Below are 24,067 nucleotides of genomic sequence, written 5' to 3'. Positions count from 1 at the left end.
GAATGACCCCCTACACTGCCCGAACACCACTGCACTGTCCTAAACCCTGAAAAACCATCCCCAGCACGACCCTCTACACTGCCTGAACACCACTGCACTGCCCTAAACCCTGAATCTCCACCGCCAGCATGACCCCCAACACAGCCCGAACACCACAGGCTGTAAACCCTGAAACACCACCGCCAGCACGACCCCCTACACTGCCTGACCAGCACTGCACTGTCCTAAACCCTGAAACACCAACCCCAGCAAGACCCCCTACACTGCCCGAAAACCACAGGCCATAAACCCTGAAACACCACCCCCAGCACGACCCCCCTACACAGCCTGAACACCACTGCACTGCCATAAACCCTGAAACAACACCACCCGCACGACCCCTACACTGCCTGAACACCACTGCACTGCCCTAAACCCTGAAACACCACCCCCAGCATGACCCCAACACTGCCCGAACAACACTGCACTGCCCTAAACCCTGAAACACCACCGCCAGCATGACCCCCTTCACTGCCCGAACACCACTGCACTGCCCTAAACCCTGAAACACCACACCCAGCACGACCACCTACATTGCCCGAACACCACTGCACTGCCCTAAAACCCTAAAACACCACCCTCAGCACGAACCCTACACTGCTCGAACACCACTGCACTGCCCTAAACCCTAAAACACCAACCTCAGCACAACCCCCTACACTGCCCGAACACCACTGCACTGCCCTAAACCCTAAAACACCACCCCCAGCACGGCCCCTACACTGCCCGAACACCACTGCACTGCCCTAAACCCTAAAACAACACCACCAGTCCGACCGCCTACACTGCACAAACGCCACTGCACTACCCTAAACCATAAAACACTACCCCAGACTATTGCAGGGATTCTGCTCATGCACAGAACTATGCACAGGAAACCAGGACCTCAGTGAATTGTGGTGTACCAAAAACTCACCTCAGTACCCAGGACCCCTATCCGACCAGCATTAGCGTCCCATTCGTTATCCGTATTCTCTCGGAGGTCCCAATGTATAGACAACCCAGAACAAGCGACTTAGAGTACTCTCAGGAATGGTGGGAATCAGAAATACCTGTTCCTTATTATTCTCATATCAGTCCACAACAAGAGTAATCAGAGACACAGTAAAGTTTAAAAGGTATATTTTATAAACTGCGTGTCCTAAGATGCAGTACTTTGGCTAATATAAGCAGACAAATGATTATAATTAAAACCATCAGCATTTTTACAATACCATAGAAAATGAAGGGATAAATCATATTACAAATGACAGTGGAATACAGCCACCTTCCCTTCGCTAGTAAGCTAGTATTATTATACTAATGGAAGGTCTCTAGGCTTGAATGGGGAACCCCATACCGTAAAGATCAGCTTAGGTGAATCACATCACAGGATCAGCTTTGCTCTGCGCCTGGAAATGGTCTTCTCCAGAAGGTGTTTCTAACGCATGCAAACAGTAATATTAAAGGCTCTCGACACCCAGGTATTTGCAGCTGTGTGTGTATTATGGCTAGAGAGTGGGCCGATCAACCTGAACTCAAGAACATACATTGTCTGGCGGCTCAGAGTGTTTTGCACACAATGTTCAGACCAAGGTCGCAGTGCACGTCTAGGGATGTGAACAACAGACAGTTGTCATGTGAAGAAATGGCAAGCAAGCAGTTTTCAAATAATAATATGTCTCTGCAGTGTTGTGTGCAAAAGCAGCAAAAGTGTCAAGATGGATATTCTAACATCTAACGCGCTTATGTTAACATAGCAATGTATGTATCTAAATTGCTGCCTTCACTACAACCCGACCCCCTTCACTACATAAACACCAATGCACTACCCTAAACCCTAAAACACTACCCCAGCCCGACCCCCTTCACTAGATAAACACCAATGCACTACCCTAAACACTAAAACCCTACCTCCAGCCTGACCCGACACACTACCCAAACACCACTGCACTACCCTAAACCCTAAAACACTACCCCAAGCACGGCCCTGTATACTACCCAAACACCACTGCACTACCATAAACCCAAAAACACGACCCCCCGCACGACCCCTCACACTACCCAAAGACCACTGAACTACCATAAACCCTAAAACACGACCCCCTACACTACACAAACACTGCTGTACTACCCTAAACCCTAAAATACTACCCCCAGCACGACCCCCTACACTACACAAACACCACTGCACTACCCTAAACCCTAAAACACTACCCCCTACACTACCCAAACACCACTTGCACTACCATAAACCCTAAAACACTACCCCCAGCAGTATCCCCTACACTACCCACACACCACTGCACTACCATAAACCCTAAAACACTACCCCCAGCACGACCCCCAACACTTCACCAATACAACTGCACTACCCTAAACCCTAAAACACTACCCCAGCACGACCCCCTACACTACGCAGACACCACTGCACTACCCTAAACTCTAAAACACTTTCCCCAGCACGACCCCCTACACTACACAAACACCACTGCACTGCCCTAAACCCTAAATCTACCCCCAGCACGACCACCTACACTACACAAACACCACTGCACTACCCTAAACCCTAAAACACTACCACCAGCACGACCCCCTAAACTGCACCAACACCACTGCACTACCCTAAACCCTGAAACACCGGGCCCAGCACAACCCCCTATACTGCCCTAACACCACTGCACTGCCCTAAACCCTGAAACACCAGCCCCAGCACGACCCCCTACACTGCCCGAGCACCACTGCACTGCCCTATACCCTGAAACACCACCCCTGCACGACCCCCTACACTGCCCGAACACCACTGCACTACCCGAATCCCTGAAACACCACCCCCAGCACGACCCCCTACACTGCCCGAACACCACTCCACTGCCCTAAACCCTACACACCACCCCCAGCATGACCCCTTACTCTGCCCAAACACCACTGCTCTGCCCTAAACCCTAAAACACCATCCTCAGCATGACACCCTACACTGCACGAACACCACTGCACTGCCCTAAACCCTAAAACATCACCCCCAGCATGACCCCCTACAGTGCCCGAATACCACTGCACTGCCATAAACCCTAAAACACCACCCCCAGCACGACCCCCTACACTCCTTGAACACCACTGCACTGCCCTAAACCCTAAAACACCACCCCCAGCCCGACCCCTTACTCTTCCTGAACACCACTGCTCTGCCCTAAACCCTGAAACACCACCCCGTGCACGACCCCCTACACTGCCCGAACACCACTGCACTGCCCTAAACCCTGAAACACCAGCCCTAGCACAACCCCCTACACTGCCAGAACACCACTGCACTGCTCTAAACCCTGAAACACCACCCCCCTGCATGACCCCCTACACTGCCCGAACACCACTGCACTGCCATATACACTGAAACACCAGCCCCCTGCATGACCCCCTACACTGCCCGAACACCACTGCACTGCCCTAAACCCTGAAACACAATCCCCCTGCATGACCCCCTACACTGCCTGTACACCACTGCACTCCCCTAAACCCTGATACACCACCCCCCTGCATGACCCCCTAAACTGCCTGAACATCACTGCACTGCCCTAAACCCTGAAACACCACCCCCAGGTCGACCCCCTACACTGCCCGAACACCACTGCACTGCCCTAAACCCTGAAACACCACACCCAGCACGACCACCTACACTGCCACGAACACCACTGCACTGCCCTAAAACCCTAAAACACCACCCTCAGCACAACCCCCTACACTACACGAACACCACTGCACTGCCCTAAACCCTAAAACACCATCCTCAGCATGACCCCATACACTGTATGAACACCACTGCACTGCCCTAAACCCTAAAACATCACCCCCAGCACGACCCCCTACAGTGCCCGAATACCACTGCACTGCCATAAACCCTAAAACACCACCCCCAGCACGAACCCCTTCACTGCCCGAACACCAATGCTCTGCCCTAAACCCTGAAACACCACCCCCAGCCCGACCCCCTACACTACACAAACACCACTGCACTGTCCTAAACCCTAAATAACTACCCCCAGCCTGACCTCCTTCACTACACAAACACCAATGCACTACCCTAAACCCTAAAACTCCATCTCCAGCCCGACCCGCTACACTACCCAAACACCACTGCAGTACCCTAAACCGTAAAACACTACCCCCAGCACGACCCCGTACACTACCCAAACACCACTGCATTATCCTAAACCCTAAAACACTACACCCAGCACGACCCCCTTCACTAAACAAACACCAATGCACTACCCTAAACCCTAAAACTCTATCTCCAGACCGACCCGCTACACTACCCAAATACCACTGCACTACCCTAAACCCTAAAACACTACCACCAGCACGACCCCCTAAACTACACCAACACCACTGCACTACCCTAAACCCTGAAACACAGGGCCCAGCACAACCCCCTATACTGCCCGAACACCACTGCACTGCCCTAAACCCTGAAACACCAGCCCCAGCATGACCCCCTACACTGCCCGAGCACCACTGCACTGCCCTATACCCTGAAACACCACCTCTGCATGACCCCCTACACTGCCCGAACACCACTGCACTGCCCTAAACCCTATACACCACCCCCAGCACGACCCCTTACTCTGCCCAAACACCACTGCTCTGCCCTAAACCCTGAAACACTACCCCCTGCACGACCCCTACACTGCCTGAACACCACTGCTCTGTCCTAAACCCTGAAACACCACCCCCAGCACGACCCCCTACACCACCCGAACACCACTGCACTGCCCAAAACCCTGAACCACCACCCCCAACACGACCCCCTACACTGCCCGAACACCACTGCACTGCCCTAAACCCTAAACACCACCCCCAGCACGACCCCTTACTCTGCCCGAACACCACTGCTCTGCCCTAAACCCTGAAACACCCCCCCCTGCACGACCCCCTACACTGCCCAAACACCACTGCACTGCCCTAAACCCTGAAACACCAGCCCTAGCACAACCCCCTACACTGCCCGAACACCACTGCACTGCTCTAAACCCTGAAACACCACCCCCCTGCATGACCCCCTACACTGCCCGAACACCACTGCACTGCCATATACACTGAAACACCAGCCCCCTGCACGACCCCCTACACTGCCCGAACACCACTGCACTGCCCTAAACCCTGAAACACAATCCCCCTGCATGACCCCCTACACTGCCTGTACACAACTGCACTCCCCTAAATCCTGAAACACCACCCCCCTGCATGACCCCCTACACTGCCTGAACATCACTGCACTGCCCTAAACCCTGAAACACCATCCCCAGGCCGACCCCCTACACTGCCCGAACACCACTGCACTGCCCTAAACCCTGAAACACCACACCCAGCACGACCACCTACACTGCCCAAACACCACTGCACTGCCATAAAACCCTAAAACACCACCCTTAGCACAACCCCCTACACTACACGAACACCACTGCACTGCCCTAAACCCTAAAACACCATCCTCAGCATGACCCCCTACACTGCACGAACACCACTGCACTGCCCTAAACCCTAAAACATCACCCCCAGCATGACCCCCTCCAGTGCCCGAATACCACTGCACTGCCATAAACCCTAAAACACCACCCCCAGAACGCCCCCCTACACTCCTTGAACACCACTGCACTGCCCTAAACCCTAAAACACCACCCCCAGCCCGACCCCTTACTCTTCCCGAACACCACTGCTCTGCCCTAAACCCTGAAACACCACCCCCTGCACGACCCCCTACACTGCCCGAACACCACTGCACTGCCCTAAACCCTGAAACACCAGCCCTAGCACAACCCCCTACACTGCCAGAACACCACTGCACTGCTCTAAACCCTGAAACACCACCCCCCTGCATGACCCCCTACACTGCCCGAACACCACTGCACTGCCATATACACTGAAACACCAGCCCCCTGCACGACCCCCTACCTTGCCCGAACACCACTACACTGCCCTAAACCCTGAAACACAATCCCCCTGCATGACCCCTACACTGCCTGTACACCACTGCACTCCCCTAAACCCTGATACACCACCCCCCTGCATGACCCCCTACACTGCCTGAACATCACTGCACTGCCCTAAACCCTGAAACACCACCCCCAGGTCGACCCCCTACACTGCCCGAACACCCCTGCACTGCCCTAAACCCTGAAACACCACACCCAGCACGACCACCTACACTGCCCGAACACCACTGCACTGCCCAAAAACCCTAAAACACCACCCTCAGCACAACCCCCTACACTACACGAACACCACTGCACTGCCCTAAACCCTAAAACACCATCCTCAGCATGACCCCCTACACTGCACGAACACCACTGCACTGCCCTAAACCCTAAAACATCACCCCCAGCATGACCCCCTACAGTGCCCGAATACCACTGCACTGCCATAAACCCTAAAACACCACCCCCAGCACGACCCCCTACACTGCCCGAACACCACTGCACTGCCCTAAACCCTAAAACATCACCCCCAGCATGACCCCCTACAGTGCCAGAATACCACTGCACTGCCATAAACCCTAAAACACCACCCCCAGCACGACCCCCTACACTGCCCGAACACCACTGCACTGCCCTAAACCCTAAAACACCACCCCCAGCCCGACCCCCTACACTACACAAATGCCACTGCACTGCCCTAAACCCTAAAACACTACCCCCAGCCCAACCACCTTCACTACACAAACACCAATGCACTACCCTAAACCCTAAAACTCTATCTCCAGCCCGACCCGCTACACTACCCAAACACCACTGCACTACCCTAAACCGTATAACACTACCCCCAGCACGACCCCGTACACTACCCAAACACCACTGCACTACCCTAAACCCTAAAACACTACCCCCAGCACGACCCCCTTCACTACACAAACACCAATGCACTACCCTAAACCCTAAAACTCTATCTCCAGCCCAACCCACTACACTACCCAAACACCACTGCACTACCCTAAACCATAAAACACTACCCCCAGCACGACCCCGTACACTACCCAAACACCACTGCACTACCCTAAACCCTGAAACACTACCCCCAGCACAACCCCCTACACTACCCAAACACCACTGCACTACCATAAACCCTAAAACACAACCCCCCGCATGACCCCCTACACTACCCAGAGACCACTGCACTAACCTAAACCCTAAAACACGACCCCCTACACTACACAAACACCGCTCTACTACCCTAAACCCTAAAACACTACCCCCAGCACGACCCCCTACACTACATAAACACCACTGCACTACCCTAAACCCTAAAACACTACCCCCTACACTACACAAGCCCCACTACATTACCCTAAACCCTAAAACACTACCCCCAGCATGACCCCCTACACTACCCAAACACCACTTGCACTACCCTAAACCCTAAAACACTACCCCTAGCATTACCCCCTACACTACTCAAACACCACTGCACTACCATAAACCCTAAAACACTACCCCCAGCAGTACCCCCTACACTACCCATACAACATTGCACTACCCTAAATCCTAAAACACTACCCCCAGCACGACTCCCTACAGTACCCAAACACCACTGCACTACCCTAAACCCTAAATCTACCCCAGCATGACCCCCTACACTATGCACACATCACTGCACTACCCTAAACCCTAAATCTACCCTCAGCACGACCCCTACACTACCCAAACAGCACTGCACTACCCTAAACCATAAAACACTACCCCCAGCACGACCCCGTACACTACCCAAACACCACTGCACTACCCTAAACCCTGAAACACTACCCCCAGCACGACCCCCTACACTACCCAAACACCACTGCACTACCATAAACCCTAAAACACGACCCCCCGCATGACCCCCTACACTACCCAGAGACCACTGCACTAACCTAAACTCTAAAACACGACCCCCTACACTACACAAACACCGCTGTACTACCCTAAACCCTAAAACACTACCCCCAGCATGACCCCCTACACTACATAAACACCACTGCACTACCCTAAACCCTAAAACACTACCCCCTACACTACACAAGCCCCACTACATTACCCTAAACCCTAAAACACTACCCCCAGCATGTCCCCCTACACTACCCAAACACCACTTGCACTACCCTAAACCCTAAAACACTACCCCCAGCATTACCCCCTACACTACTCAAACACCACTGCACTACCATAAACCCTAAAACACTACCCCCAGCAGTACCCCCTACACTACCCATACAACATTGCACTACCCTAAATCCTAAAACACTACCCCCAGCACGACTCCCTACAGTACCCAAACACCACTGCACTACCCTAAACCCTAAATCTACCCCAGCACGACCCCCTACACTATGCACACATCACTGCACTACCCTAAACCCTAAATCTACCCTCAGCACGACCCCTACACTACACCAACACCACTGCACTACCCTTAACCCTAAAACACTACCCCAGCACGACCCCCTACACTACCCATACACCACTGCACTACCTTAAACCCTAAAACACTACACCAGGCATGACCCCCTTCCCTACCCAAACAACACTGCACTACCCTAAACCCTAAAACACTACCACCAGCACGACCCCTTACACTACTCAAACACTATTGCACTGCCCTAAACCCTTAAACACTACCCCCAGCACGACCCCCATACTACACAAACACCACTGCACTACCATAAACCCTAAATCTACCCCCAGCACAACCTCCTACACTACAGAAACACCACTGCACTACCATAAACCCTAAAACACGACCCCCCGCATGACCCCCTACACTACCCAGAGACCACTGCACTAACCTAAACCCTATAACACGACCCCCTACACTACACAAACACCGCTGTACTACCCTTAACCCTAAAACACTACCCCTACACTACACAAGCCCCACTGAATTACCCTAAACCCTAAAACACTACCCCCAGCACGACCCCCTACACTACACAAACACCACTGTACAACCCTAAACCCTAAAACACTACCCCTACACTACACAAGCCCCACTGCATTACCCTAAACCCTAAAACACTACCCCCAGCATGACCCCCTACACTACCCAAACACCACTTGCACTACCCTAAACCCTAAAACACTACCCCCAGCAGTACCTCCTACACTACCCAAACACCACTGCACTACCATAAACCCTAAGGGCCCGATTCACAGAACAAACTTAAGACTAAATCCTAAACTTAGTACCATTCTGGTATTCACAGAATGCACCTAGTACTTCTGGTATTCACAGAATGAACTTACAACTTTTGCTATTCACAGAATGAACTTAGGACTTTTGCTATTCACAGAATGGACTTCCGGGTCGGAATTTCCGCACCCGGACCGGAATTTCCGCACCCGGAGCGGAAAGTCCGCTTATGGGCCGGAAAGTCCGCTCACGGGCCGGAAGTTCCGCCTACGGGCCGGAAAGTCCGGCTACGGGCCGGAAGTTCCGATTGCGGGCCGGAATGTCCGATTTGGTGGCCATTGATCATGTGAGCCAAGGGTGAACACCTGTCCAAGTCCCTACCATCCCCCACCATGCATCAGCTGACACACTCCAGCCAATCCTAGCTCGGCAGCATGTATAACTGCAGAGCAGTCACACACAAACCCTTACAACATGTCACTGAATGTGTTTGTTGCACTGCCCCTTGCCATGTGGCAAAACGACTTGAGGAGGAGGAGGAGGAGAGCCAGAGCAGAGAGGATCTTCAGACAGAGGATCAACTTATTTGGAATGTCCAGTCAAGATGTAAGGGCCAGGTACCGTTTCCCTCCAGAAATCATCTTGGATATGGTATGTGAGTGGGAGCAGGAACTTGACTCCGTGACCTGCTGCTCACATGCAATACCAGCATACCTAAAGATCCTATCTGCGCTCCATTTCTCTACCACTGGCTCATTCCAAAGGGTCTCCAGTGACCATGTGGGCATATCCCAGACGAGCCAGTCGCGGTGCCTGCATCAGGTACTGCGATGCATCACTGCAAGATCCCACCACCACATACATATGCCACCGACACTGGCCCTGAGACAAAGGGCAGCACGAGATTTCTTTCTCATTGCACAATTTCCACGTGTGCTGGGTGCAATTGACTGTACCCATGTGGCCCTTCAGCCACCCCGCCACATTGCACACATCTTCTGCAACAGACACCGATGGCATTCCATCAACGTACAAGCTGTCTGTGATGCCAGAGGGAGGTTCATTGATGTGCATGCGCTGTTCCCCGGCAGTACCCATGACAGCTTCATATTCCGCATGTCACCTCTTGCCCGGCGGATGGCTGCGGGAGAATTTGGCAACATGTGGCTACTGGGTAAGTACCAAGCGTTAGAAAGGAGGAATATGTGTTTTTGAAATGTCTGAATGCCCCCCAACATTAACCATTGTACTATAAGAATCATAAAGCTAGATACAGGGCCCAATTGACAATGCATGTAATACAGTATAGATCATGTCCTGTGCAATTCAAAGAGGGAAATGTAACCAACTGCCCTTTCCCCTCTACTCAGGTGACGCTGGGTATGCACTCACCCCACATCTCCTCACCCCTTACAGGCGTGCAGACACTGTACCACAGCGTAGGTACAATAGAGCACACATACGGACTCGAGCCATCATAGAGCGCACTTTTGGTCTGTTGAAGTCGCGATTCAGATGTCTCGACCGTACAGAGGGGGTGCTGCAGTACTCCCCAGAAGTAGTGTGCAAGATCATTTTAGCCTGTTGTGTCTTGCACAACATTGCCTTAACGCATGGCTTACAGATACCGCTGGAACCTCGGCTAGCTATGAATCTGGGAAACTGGGCCATGGCACAAAACCGAGGTCAGGGCATGCAAGTCTGTGAGCAGCTCATTGCCACGTTTTTCACATGAGCAACCTGTAGTGGAATGGACTAAATGTGGATTGCTGTCTGTTGCCAATGATGAAACTTGGATATACACGACTGTGTCAATAAATTCCTTCCTGAGGCAACTTTGCAAGACACACTAACTGCATGTTAATCACAGCTCTTGACAGTAGTCAAAAGGTTGAGCCTGCTTCAGCACATGTGCCCATGTCAGCGATCAGTGTAGTGGATGTCCCTAAAGAATCTATAGCTGCAGATGGAAGATGATACATGTACTGAGAGACCTTGCCGGACCTCATGAGGATGGGTCACTTAATCAGAAAAGGCCATAACCATAGCATTGTCGGCCCTGTGTCATCAACAGATGTGACTCCCCCACAAATGATGCGCCCACAACGTGAGTGATGCAATGGGTCAATCAGACACCATGGGGCAGAGTAATGTGGGACTTGTGCTCCTTTCACGCCGCCGTTGCGTCACTTTTATGACGCAGCGGCGGTGCAAAGCCAGCGCCATGCTGCGGGGTATGTACTATATGACGCATCTGGGAGTTGCGTCACGTTGTAAAGGCCTGCGCCACATGTAGGCATTCTGGCGCAGGGAGGGGCCTTCCGGCGCAGGAACGCCTCCTAAAAGTGGCTGGGTGAAATCTACTATATTTCACTCAGTCACTTTTAAGGCCATGCTGCGTCAAAACCCTGCGCCTGCTTGAAGCAGGCGTAAGGATTGACGCAGCATCATAGGGATAGGGCACCCCCGAGCCTTGCTGGAGCTGCGTTGCGCTTGCGACGCAACTCCAGCAATGCGCCGCCTTTCCAACGGGGGATGCGTCATGCATCTGCACACCCGAGCACCACGGTGCACCACATTGTCAATGCGGCGCATCTGTGTTGGCGCACGGGTGGGCAGATGCATCGCAACTCTTCTGACGCATCTCTGCTGATTAGCAGAGATGCGCCAGAAGTCGTAAATCTGCCCCATGTGTCTGTGATATATCCACACTTCTCCAACCCAATGTTCCGTAACACATCACACAACTCTGCAAATGAGCACCTAATATGGACTACATGTACCAGAATGCAAAGCAGGAGAAACTGAAACTGAAACTGCAGAAATGTCTTGAAATGGTCTCTTCCCCCTCTTGTCAAATTTTAATAATTCTCACATGCACTGTCTTTTCTTTTTTATCCACAACAGAACAGCAGGATGGCAGTAGATTTGATTTCTGATTGTGGATGGATCTGGATGAATACAAAATGGCTGCCAACTATTTCCTGTGATGTATTTCCTGCCTCCCACTCCCTGTCAAACATTTCCTGTATGGAATTATATGTTCCGGGTCATTTTTGGAGTTTACGGCCAAAAAGCGGAAGCTCCGATTACGGAGCGTACGGCCCGTGTGTGGACCCCCCGCTCCGGAACCGTAAACTGCGCTTACGGGCCGTAAACTCCGAAAATGACCCGGAACACATAATTTCATTCAGGAAATACATCACAGGAAATAGTTGGCAGCCATTTTGTGTTCATTCTGAGTCATCCTCTATCACAGACAGATCCTCTGACATCCTGCTGCTCTCATCCTTCTTATATCCCCATAATGGCTGAGGGTTACGAAGAGAAGTCACCCCCTTTCACTGAAAGTGAGTTGAACATCTTGGCTGAGGGGGTGCTGGACAAATTTCCTCAGCTATATGGGGACCCTGAACACCAGCTGAGCAATGCAGCCCGGGCCAGGCTGTGGGCCAACATCGCCGAGCGCTGCAGTGCAGTGGGAGTCCACACCAGGAGTGCGAGGGCATGCCGCAAGCGCTGGGAGGACCTAAAACGGTGGGCTCGGCACAAGGCTGAGGAGCTGGTGGGCCAGTCTTCCCAGCACCATGTGCATCATCCTCGCCTATCCCCACTGTACAGGAGGGTCCTGCGATCAGCTTGGCCGACCCTCCATGCTCAGCTGGAGGAGCATGAGCAACAGGGACATGGTAAGTGCATCATATGCAAAATGTGTCTGGGAGTATGATGTGAGTGAAACAGTGCTGTACCATTGTGTGTCCGATGCCTCCATTCACAGATTCTTGTCCATGCAGCAGTCACCAAGCTTAAAAAGGCACACTGTGGCATATGGACTGTACAGGGCAGAGTGCATTTTGGGAGTTGGAGTTTCGTCATGACAACTGGCTAAATGAGCCATAATTGTGCATTTATACTGAAATCTGCTCTTCCCGCACCACTACAATTGGCACTAGGAAATCATGTGTGCATTGGATGAGCAATGGTACAGACACTGTCCAGTGTGCGCATGGCAGGCCAAAGGGTATTGGATGCTATGACTTGCATTGCATTTTTAGAGTTTGGGTTCCAATTGTGACAAAACATCATGTGCCATGGAGTCAAGACAGACTTTGACATCCTTGCATCACTCTTTAGCACTTCGAAATTTGCAAGGGGTGTCCACTGACAGACGTCTCAGCCTCAGTGGCCTGTTTCACATTTCACATGTACAGGTAGCTGTCACTAAATTCCCCCAGTGTTCAGCGGTGTACTGCATTACCATATCAGTCACCAAAGCCAATATGTGCCACTGGATTGTCAGAACATGTGTGGGGACAGCCAAAGGCTAGACTCACAATTTAGCTACAGAAATAGCCTAGAGCCTCAGTGCATGTGTGACCCACATTCGCCACTTGTCGTGTCCCATACAATGCTACAAAGCAGATGACACTTGTCCAGACCTTAAATAGCTGCGACTCCCTATGAATGGCCATAATCTGAGATTCTGGACTTCATGTTCTCCATTGGTGGACTGCTTTTGGAACCTGCACATGTAGCTGTGGCAGGACACACAGATCACCAGAATGCCAGGTTGAGGGTTGGCCAATACAGTTGTGTAAGCCACACACATCCACGTGAGATGGCCATGTCAGACTCAATCCAGTAAATGACGGTGAACATACACATAATGTCAGCTCATAGACACTGACAACTATTGAGTGTGATCAGAGGAAAATAAGTCTGACCTTGGCTCCTCTATGAATGTGTCTCGTCCTGCATGACACAAACATAACATTCGGATTTTGCTTACATTTCAGCAGGCACAGCTGGCGAAACAGAAGGGCAGCAGGACCAGGTCCGGAGCGCGAGGCCACCAGTGCGTCGGCGGCTACACCCTCTTTCTACCAGTGAGGAAGAGGAGGATGAGGAGGGACGCTCAACATCATGAGGCAAGGGGATTGCGCCCACCCGGACTGACAAGGGACACCCTGATGCTGGTGCTACATCCCGGGTGGAGGCTGCAGACATTGAATTGGGGGGGGCGAACATGACACCTCGGACCATGAGGTGTTGGAGAGCTACTCTCCTCAGGACTCTTCACCTGTGGTCCCTGAAGAGGTGTCCTCGGGGCAGGCCAACAAACAATCTGGGCCTGCCATCAGCCCCTCCCTACCTCTAGAGTCCCCCATTCCATTGGGGGACCCAGCTGCATCCCCTGCAACCAGTCCCCCTCATCGTAGCCGCCAGCTCCACAACATCATTGGCTCCGGACCTCAGGCACCACATCCCTCCTGTCCCCCCCAGGCCCCTCCCAGTGTTGTTCCTCCTGTGGCTGTGCCAGTGGACTTGATGTGGATGTGTGAGGGTCAGCCAGACATGTCCGCTCGCATCATGCTACAAGTGTGTATTGAGGTACGCATGATGCGAGAGGACATGCTCCGAACAATAGCCACCCTCACCACCAGCATCAATTCACTGACCGCAGCCATGCCGTCTGTTGTCTCCCCAATCCCTTCCCATACCACCGTCAATGTCTCCCCCTGTCCGTTGCCCCACACTGTTTCCCCCCGTACTCCTCGTGTGGCACGAACCCAAGTGGTGCCTGTTCCTGCACCCGCCAGACATGTGCCTGCATCGGACTCTGAGGATCTGGACATTGTGGTCCTAGAGGATGACCAGAAGGACACTTGACTTTTGACGTGAACAATTATTTCATTTTCCCCTTTTAAATAGACTGTTTTCCCTGACGCTCCCTGACGTGTTATATTTTTGTTGCCCCACCCCAATCCAGGTTCCCATCTCCCTCTGCATTAAGATCATCATTTGTTTTCCTTTCTCCCTTCCAAACGGACGGTTGTTCTTTTGTACCTTCTTAAAATACAATAAGGAATACTAATGACTTCCACTTGTTTGACTTCATTCTGAATGTCTGGTTCTGAATATGGACACATATTTGGTGAGTCATCTGATATGCACATAATGGCTTGTTGCAATGATGGGTTACACTTGTAACTGTGTCACACACACACATACCTTCTCACATCTCGAGGCCACCTACATCGTTACACAGGACATGATACACAACAGAATTTTATTTTTGGTAGGTGTTTATTTGGTGCACACACGATCACGTGGTTACATTGTCCTGGGTTCCTGTCACTGGTGAGTGCGACGCCGCAATTTGGGGGGGGATGACCGCTCGGAGTGCTCAGGTCTGGCTCGCCGCCTACGTGGAGGTGGGTACTGTCCAAGGGACTGTCCAGGGTCATCTACATGTTCTGGGGCAGATGGTGTATGCACACTTGATGGTTGTGCCTGGACAAGGGCAGGTTGTGCATGTGGTGGGAGTGCCTGTACAGGTGGTGGTGGTGCTGGTTGGGCAGGTGGCGGGAGTGCCTGTACAGGGGTTGCTGGTGGTTGTGCACGTGGTGGGAGTGCCTGTACAGGTGGTGGTGGTGGTTGTGTAGGTGGCGGGAGTGACTGTACAGGTGGTGGTGGTTGGGCAGGTGGCGGGAGTGACTGTACAGGTGGTGGTGGTTGTGCAGGTGGCGGGAGTTCCTGTACAGGGGTTGTTGGTGGTTGTGCAGGTGGTGGGAGTGCCTGTACAGGGGGTGGTTTTGGTTGTGCAGGTGGTGGGAGTGCCTGTACAGGGGTTGTTGGTGGTTGTGCAGGTGGGGGCAGTGCCTGTACAGGTGTTGATGGTGGTTGTGCAGGTGGCAGGAGTGCCTGTACAGGGGTTGGTGGTGGTTGTGCAGGTGGCGGGAGTGCCTGAACAGGGGTTGGTGTCGGGAGTGCCAGTTCAGGCCGCTGGTGTGGATGTCTCCCTTTGCTCTGTTGCTGTGCAGTTGGTACAGGTGTGGGGATGTGCTGTCCTGTGGGCAGATATGATGGCTCCCCTCCCTGCGTTGACCATGAAGGGAAAGGTTGGCTCACTCTCAATATGCCCTCCATCATCTTCATGGCCAAGGCATGGTGTCTTGCACTCTCTTCCCTTTGGATGGATAGCATGTCTCGCATATTTCTGGACATGTCCTGCCAAGTCCTATCCATCCTATCCAACACTTGGCTCAGCCTCTCCACCGCCTGAGGGAAGTGGACCATGTCCTGCAGGGAGTCCGACATGTCGGACAGGGTAGCCCCTATGGCACTAATGTCCTGCCTCACATCGCTCTGCTGTTGGAAGAAGTCCTGCTCCCACTGGTCATCACAGCCAGGTGCAGGCCCTCTCTGCAGCTGTCTGCCATGGATGGGACGAGCAGGTCCTACAGCAGGGGGGGGGGGGGTGGCAGGTGGGAGCCTGTGGGCAGGTGAATGGTGCACAGGGGATTCCGGCAGCACAACAGGGCTGGTACTACCCCCAGATGGTGGAGAGGATGGCAGGGATACACTGTCTAGGGAAGAGTGGGTAGGGGAACCACCATGTTGGTCCTGGACGTGAGGACTGTGAGGGAGTGATGTCTGTGTTGTGATGCGTGGGTGCTGTGGCTGGTTTGCTCGAGTCTGGGGACAGGCCATGGTATGCTTGGGAGGAGGCTGACGGACGTTGCTTGGCAGAGGAGTTGATGCCCTGACCGATTTAGCCAATCTGGCACGATAGCGCGCATTGGCATCTTCATCGTCATCAGACATGTAGTCCTCATTATCCACCAAGTAGACGTCCTCAGGAAATTCATCCTCCTCCTCCTGAGCAGTGCTTGCAGCCGACATCACAGCTTGGAGGATCAGGGGATTCTCCCCTCTGATTCCCCGTCGGCCCGCACTGGTCATAGGCCTGTCATCCTCGTCATCAGCATTCCCTGGAACAGAGGTTACAACCGTATTAGGGATTGACCTGGTATGACAAGAGTTTGTATTAACTGTACTTTGCATCAACAGATGAGGATCATGTGACCTGTGTAGGGTACCGCCACAAATGACAGCTCACACCATAGCACTGAGGTGTTACACAGATAAAGGCAAACTCACCAGCTCCAGCCACAACTCTCTGTCCCTTGGTGTTCCCCCCTAGTGTCACCTGCTGATCCTGTCTCCTCACGGCTTTTGTAGGCCTAGCTGTCCCTGAACCAGCAGCTGTAGAGGGAAGTGACAACATTCTCAATTATCTGCATCACCAATTGTCAGACAGGCACTTGACACTCCTGATTTGTATTTCACTTTGTGCACAACAACTACTGATTACATGCAGAGGGGAATCAGGATCTCTGTCATGGCTTTGGAGTCGAAGCCAGTGACACACCTCATGCCAGAATTACCTGAAGGACAGGTGCGCGATGGTATCAACGCTGCAGCCAGGCTGTCATGCAGTCCCCGGGATGGTGCACGCTGCTGTGGTCTCATCCTGTCAGCAGCTGTGATAAGACATACAGGTCTATATTTTTCAACCACAGATGGTAGCTCTGAGCCAACATGTCATTCTCAATGTCCATTTGTGGGTAATCCAGAACAATGTGCAGCATGTTTAGCTCCTGAACTTTACATTTGGGCACCTGCTCACATGCAGCAGTTGCCAGCCGTTTCCTCCACACAGCAGTGACATCAATAAGATGACACATCAACAGACACACATGTATGAGAAGATTACTGATAGGAAGGGATAAATGACCCGGATTCCTCCCCATTAGACTGCTTTCACCTTAGCCATTCAGACTTACATATTTACAGAGTCTCATATTGTTTGTTATCAAGTCAGAAAGGGTTTCATGTGTGAGATTAGCAATAGTCAGGGACATGATGTTGCTCATTTGTGCTTCACCACGCATGAATTCACACATATTTGTATGAGAGAACACAGATGTCTTATGTCCATCCTTTGAGTGTCCTCTCTTTGCGTACTCTATTTCCCAGATCATGGTACTACTTAGCTGACGACGATTGTGTCTTGTACAGCAGACATCCAAACCTCTTATGTAAAACACTCACCTATACATGTGAATACAGTAGGAGAGGAGGCAAGCAGAATGTAACATTTGGTTTATACTCACACATTGCGGATAGGCTGAGAGGCTTTGATGCCTTCTGCCTGCACTGGATTAGCGTGTTGCTCTTCAGCCTAGTCATTTAGCAGGTGTAACTGCATGAAGATTCACCTTAGCAGGCCCTAGATTCATCTCAAAGGTACACTACTGGCATCAGTGTTGGCCTCAGCCATGCTATTTTCATCATGGTGTTTCCTATCATTGAATTGCAAGCGGGTTGTGTTTTGGTCACTTCATATGACTCAAGGTACTATTGAATGTCCATTCTGCACTCACTTGGCATACATTTTGTGTCATCCTTTCATTAGCCACCAGGGTCTGATCTTGCATGGGTTCAAAAGCCATATGTGAGCATATTGTGATGCAGGACAACAGGGTTGTAATACACATACAACATACGGCGGACGTGAAAGGCACATTTCATGAGCAGTCAGCCTGATATATTCTTGGGTTCCCCTCCCTTGGCCCAGCACCGGAACAGTGTGTGGGCCCTGAACAGATGTCACAGCCAACCTTGTAGCAGAAGTCAGTGTGTGTCTTTGATTCTGGGAGGACCTCGTTGTACCTACGATGATAAGTATGTTTTGCTACTTTACATTCCTGCAGCCACATGTGATGCACTAGATTTCTGGCACAAAGGATGAGCACAAGCAGTTGTGGGCACCAGCGTCGCTGAAGTGTGTTATACGTAAATTCATGATTGCTCCCACATGACTTCGAATGGGCCCACTACCTGGATGCAACCAATATCACAATGACATGTCTACGGATCCTGATGTGAGGTCCACTATCGTGTTTTGTTGATGGGCAACACAAAAGCCAGACAATGTAAGTGGTACATGACCAGCTGTGTGGACTGGGAATTTGATCTATATTGGAAACATTCAAAGTTGGACAGTGTATGCATTGTCAATACTAATGACCCTGGGATCTCACTTGTTCATCATTGCCATATTTCAGTCAATTAGTTTGATTGATTACGTCTACAGACACCATTCCAACATAGTGGGGACACCCTTTTGAGTAGTTGTGGCACTCGATAACAGGATTGGATTGCCAGGTCTGGGGCTGTTGCAGAAAAACATGTCATGTTCCGCAATTACGAAGGTTTGATGAGCCAAGACATGTAATATATTGTCTTCAGTTGTTCACAATTATAATTAGCTAAAGGTGAATGTCCATTGACAACTCCAATTGTAATGCAGCTATTTGTTCATCTCTGGTTGACTTTCGTATGTGGGCACTATATGTCCCTCGGTCACTCCTGACAATGTATGCATTTTGACCATCTCCTGGCCACTTTGACTTACCAGTCGGTGAGGGTGGTATGCCTATCACTGTACGGTGGCGATTCCTCCCAGTCGATGCAGGGACCTCTGCTGCGGCAGTTGTCTGTGCTCTGGCTGAATGTGTCAATGGGTGAGAAGAGAGAAAACTAAACATCTGGAATATGTGCTTGTGGAACATTTCTGTGATTTCTCCATTTCTTCTGCATGCTAACAGTGTTATGCAGTACTGCCGCTGACTGGGCAGGTAGGAGCAGTGGTGCATTGGGGACGTAATGGCGTGGCAGGGTGGGAAATGTACAACAGAATAGGTGTCTGACTTTTGGATCTGATGATTCTCTCACCTTCTGCTTTGTGCTTTAAGCTGGCACAGGGTGATTAACTTCTTTGATATTTAGTGGCATGTTTCCACACCCCTTGTAATACATTTACACCACAGTTGCGTCACTTCTGTGACATAGCGGTGGGGTAATACAGGTGACACATGTAGACTTATTCACAATGTTATGCATCTATGGGGATGCTTCACGGTGTGCGGTCCTGCGCAACATTAAACATGCATCGGCTGTGATGTAGGCAGGGTGTGTGTTTATTTGGTTATGCCTCGTACAAGTGATGCATTGTAATCGACGGCATTTCACATAGTCACTTTTCATAGGGTGGTGCCATGCAAACTTAAACCAGCTTGAGGCACATGTAATGAGTGGCCCTGAACGTTAGGTGTAGGCGGTCCATGGACATTGTTGGAGTTGCATCACACTTGCGACACTACTCCAGCAGAGCACCCCCCTAATGCCATCAGTTGCGACACCCATCTGTCTATCCCAGCGCCACAGTGCACCACATTGTCAATGTGACGCATCCGCGGTTGCACATGAGTTGGATTGCGTGTGGCATTGTTACTGGCGCATCTCTGCTGATATTTGTCAATTGCTACTTAGCGGGCTGGTGTATTACTGCAACTGGACAGTGCCCATGTTTTGTGAAGTGGGGGAGGGATTTGCCATTTCCATCGCTAAGGATTGTGGGACTTGTAGTGCTACATACAGAGGGTGACACAGGAGTCTCTGACTGACGGATTTATTTATACACTTTGGACTACTTCTTTATTCACACTGACAGTGCAACACAGACATTCTATTCATGCACTTTATCTTTTCATCCCACTTACCTGGTACCACGTAGCGGACGTCACTGACAGGCAGCCCATGGACCAAGTGGGGGTGTATGGTTGTCAGGATATCCTCCTCCAGGGGGGTGAGGCGGATGTGTGGTCCAGAGTATGCGGCTGGGAGGATCCGTTGTAATTCAATCTGGGAGTATTTCTCCTTTACCCTCAGCCGCTCATCCTGCCATTTTTTTTTTAGGTCCTGGACAGTGCGCCTCTCCTCCCCCAATGCTGTGACAGCAGTGGATAATTGCTGCCACAGGGCTGCCTTCTGTGTCCCACTGGTGCAGTAGGGTGGGAGTCCATAGAGGCGTTTGTGGTGCCTGACAATGAACTCCACAAGCATGGTGGTCTCCTCTGCTGTGTAGTTCCTCTTTCTCTTCAGGAGGTCCATTTTTCTTAGCCGGTGTCAGCTTTCAAATACAAACTCTGTGTGGCCAAACCTGTTCCTTCACTGTGTGCTGCTTTTAAATGTTTTTTGCTGCTGGTCAATGAGTGTTAATTGGCTTCAGCTGGATCATGGTGGGGGATGGTAGGCACTAGCAACATGATGGCTAACTGGAGCTGTTGGCTGGGATTGACTGGAGTGCATCAGCTGATGCATGGTGGGGTATGGTAGGGACTTGGACAGGTGTTTACCCTTGGCTCAAATGATCAATGGCCACAGTTTATTGTAGTCTGGTCCCAATTCTGATTTTCCGGCCCGAGAGCGGAATTTCCGGCCCGAGAGTGGAATTTCAGGCCCGAGAGCGGAGTTTCCGGCCCGTATGCGGACTTTCCGGCCCGGAGGCGGACTATCCGACCCGCGAGCGGACTTTCCGCTCCGGAGACGGAAATTCCGGCCCGAGTGCGGACGTAAGTTTAGCGGTCGTAAATGGATTCTGTGAATAGCAAAAGTCCTAAGTTCATTCTGTGAATAGCAAAGGTAGTAAGTTCACTCTGTGAATACCAGAAGTACTAGGTGCATTCTGTGAATACCAGAATAGTACTAAGTTTAGGATTTAGTCTTAAGTTTGTTCTGTGAATCGGGCCCTAAAACACTACCCCCAGCAGTACCCCCTACACTGCCCAAACAACATTGCACTACCCTAAATCCTAAAACACTACCCCCAGCACGACTCCCTACAGTACCCAAACACCACTGCACAACCCTAAACCCTAAATCTACCCCAGCACGACCCCCTACACTATGCACACACCACTGTACTACCCTAAACCCTAAAACACTCACCCCAGCACGACTCCCTACAGTACCCAAACAGCACTGCACTACCCTAAACCCTAAATCTACCCCAGCACGACCCCCTACACTACGCACACACCACTGCACTACCCTAAACCCTAAATCTACCCTCAGCACGACCCTCTACACTACCCAAACAACACTGCACTACCCTAAACCCTAAAACACTACCCCCAGCACGACCCCCTACACTACACCAACACCACTGCACTACCCTTAACCCTAAAACACTGCCCCAGCACGACCCCCTACACTACCCAAACACCACTGCACTACCTTAAACCCTAAAACACTACACCCAGCACGACCCCCTACCCTACCCAAACACCACTGCACTACCCTAAACCCTAAAACACTACCCCCAGCATGACCCCTTACACTACTCAAACACCATTGCACTGCCCTAAACCCTAAAACACTACCCCCAGAATGACCCCCTACACTACACAAACACCACTGCACTACCATAAACCCTAAATCTACCCCCAGCACGACCTCCTACACTACAGAAACATCACTGCACTACCCTAAACCCTAAAACACTACCCCCAGCATGACCCCTACACTACCCAAACACCACTGCACTACCCTAAACCCTAAAACACTACCCTAAGCATGATCCTTTACACTACCCAAACACCACTGCACTACCCTAAACCCTAAAACACTTCCCCCAGCACGACCCCGTACACTACCCAAACACCACTGCACTACCATAAACCCTAAAACACGACCCCCCGCATGACCCCCTACACTACTCAGAGACCACTGCACTAACCTAAACCCTAAAACACTACCCCCTACACTACACAAGCCCCACTGAATTACCCTAAACCCTAAAACACTACCCCCAGCACGACCCCCTACACTACACAAACACCACTGCACTACCCTAAACCCTAAAACACTACCCCCTACACTACACAAGCCCCACTGCATTACCCTAAACCCTTAAAACACTACCCCCAGCATGACCCCCTACACTACCCAAACACCACTTGCACTACCCTAAACCCTAAAACACTACCCTCAGCAGTACCCCCTACACTACCCAAACAACATTGCACTACCCTAAATCCTAAAACACTACCCCCAGCACGACTCCCTACAGTACCCAAACACCACTGCACTACCCTAAACCCTAAATCTACCCCAGCACGACCCCCTACACTATGCACACACCACTGCACTACCCTAAACCCTAAAACACTCACTCCAGCACGACTCCCTACAGTACCCAAACAGCACTGCACTACCCTAAACCCTAAATCTACCCCAGCACGACCCCCTACACTATGCACATACCACTGCACTACCCTAAACCCTAAATCTACCCTCAGCACGACCCCCTCCACTACCCAAACAACACTGCACTACCCTAAACCCTAAAACACTACCCCCAGCACGACCCCCTACACTACACCAACACCACTGCACTACCCTTAACCCTAAAACACTACCCCAGCACGACCCCCTACACTACCCAAACACCACTGCACTACCTTAAACCCTAAAACACAACACCCAACACGACCCCCTACCCTACCCAAACACCACTGCACTACCCTAAACCCTAAAACACTACCCCCAGCACGACCCCTTACACTACTCAAACACCATTGCACTGCCCTAAACCCTAAAACACTACCCCCAGCATGACCCCCTACACTACACAAACACCACTGCACTACCATAAACCCTAAAACACTACCCTCAGCATGACCCCTTACACTACCCAAAATCCACTGCACTACCCTAAACCCTAGTATAGTAACCACCACCCCATGCCCAATCCCCCTTACCTTTCACTCCTCATGGTTCCCTCTCCTCGTGGTTCCTGCTTCATGTCGTCTCTGAGGGGAGGTGCACGTCGTTGTGAGGATACGGAACAGCCTCTGTTTCCTTACAACGACATGGATCATCTAAATTTTTTTAGAACTCATGGTCATTTACCATAAATACCTTTAAAACAAAATTCATTGTAAAGGCATGCGTGGTAAATGACCATTTTTTCTAAAAAAATGCGTAGTAATGACTTTGTGATGTACAATGCATGCGTGGTATCGCAAAGTAAAAAAGTTGTTGTAACAGCTGTTTACCGATCGTAGCTGGCCCCTCTTCTTCAGTGAGTCGTTTATTTGATAAATTAGGAGGTCGGGATGTGGTTTTTTTACCAAAAAGTGCAGTCCCGGCTGTTGTATTGTGAGAGAGTGGAAGAGGCTGTTTGGATGTAAAGGGGTTCTGC

Source organism: Triturus cristatus, chromosome 8, assembly GCF_964204655.1.
Source record: "Triturus cristatus chromosome 8, aTriCri1.1, whole genome shotgun sequence".
Taxonomy (NCBI): Eukaryota; Metazoa; Chordata; class Amphibia; order Caudata; family Salamandridae; genus Triturus; species Triturus cristatus.
The sequence above is the reverse complement of the archived record's forward strand: the minus strand, read 5'-3'. Positions refer to the sequence as shown.